General features: G+C 46.3%; 1 non-coding gene across 1 annotated transcript; it reads right to left on the reverse strand.

Annotated features, from left to right (window-relative positions):
* Nucleotides 1-405: 405 nt before the first annotated feature.
* On the reverse strand, nt 406-511 carry LOC125578753. Its single transcript, XR_007316836.1, has one exon. It is a non-coding gene; the product is annotated as a small nucleolar RNA R71 (small nucleolar RNA).
* Between the last annotated feature and the right edge of the window lie 906 nt (nt 512-1417).

The raw sequence follows: 1417 nt of genomic DNA on the forward strand, positions 1-1417 counted from the left end.
CAGGAGCTGCTCAACCTGTTGATGAGGACGCTCGATCGAAACCACTGGCCGACTACAATCGCCCAGATGAGTACTATTCCAACAGATCAGCTATTCGACTTCCGGAGATCCAGAAGCAGAATTTCGAGCTGAAGCCTCAATACTACACTCTCGTGTCGCAGATACCCTACTCTGGGTTACCGCACGAGCATCCTATGGACCATTTGGAACGGTTCGAGGATCTAATCGCTGCTATTCGGATGGAAGGAGTCCCCGAAGATTACCTGCTGTGCAAACTCTTCAGATACACGCTGAATGGAGAAGCGATGCACTGGCTTAGGCAGCAACCCACAGGATCTTTAACATCCTAGAGCGACATCAAGAATGCTTTCTTACGAAACTTCTTCGATGAGGCGCACGCTGAAGAACTTCGGAACAAAATTTCCACATTCTCGCAGAAGGCTGGAGAGTCCTTCAAAGATGCGTGGATTAGATTTAGGTTCTTCCAGCGAGACTGTCCACACCACGGATTTAACGAAGTGCAACTGCAAAGCACTTTTTTCCGAGGTCTCGCCTTACAGTATCAAATGGCCCTTGATACGGCGAGTGAAGGAAACTTCACTACTTGGAATCCGATGGAAGCTGTGAGACTTATCGAAAACCTTGCTAACAGCAGCAGCACCAAAAACACTGACTCTGAATGGAAGAAGTCTGTAGCTTCTATCGGGAAGGAACAGATGGACGAAGTAAGAGCTAAGTTAGATGTGGTGCACGAGCTTCTTAGGAAGCAAGTCTGTTCAGCTGAAGGAGAAGTAGCAGATACGGAAGGAGAAGAAAATGTGAATTACATCGGAGGTACCGGATTCCAGAAATTTGGAAACCAAGGCGGAAACATAAACTTCTTTGGAAATGGCCAAAGAAGTAACCAAAATTCACAATTTCAAAAACCCTTCAACAACAGCAAGAGCTACTCGAACTCTTACTACCAAAATCCACCACCCCAGACTCAGGAAAGCAAGATCGAAGAGATGCTTGATCGAGTACTGTTGGGACAATAACAAATCACCGTGGATTTCAACGGTAAGATAGACTCTGCCTACAACAATCTGAACACCAAAATCGAGACCTTAGGGACTCAGGTGAGAAAACTTGAAACCCAAGTAATTCAGACGGGCGAGACTATAAAGAGGCAAGAAGCTTTCGCTAGAGAGGCAGGAGCCGACAAAGGAAAACACCACGTAAATGCCATCATAGATGATGATTTCTGGCAAGTGGTGAGAAATGAAAAGCTTGAGGAAGGAGATTTCAAAATCGAAAGCTCCATGAGTCTCGGCGGATCCCAATGGTGTCGACCGATGTCGATGAACGGATTACTCCAGTCATCGATCGACGTCGTCTGCCAAATCGACTGAATGCAATGTGGTTCGAATTCTAACTC

Source organism: Brassica napus, chromosome A9, assembly GCF_020379485.1.
Source record: "Brassica napus cultivar Da-Ae chromosome A9, Da-Ae, whole genome shotgun sequence".
Taxonomy (NCBI): Eukaryota; Viridiplantae; Streptophyta; class Magnoliopsida; order Brassicales; family Brassicaceae; genus Brassica; species Brassica napus.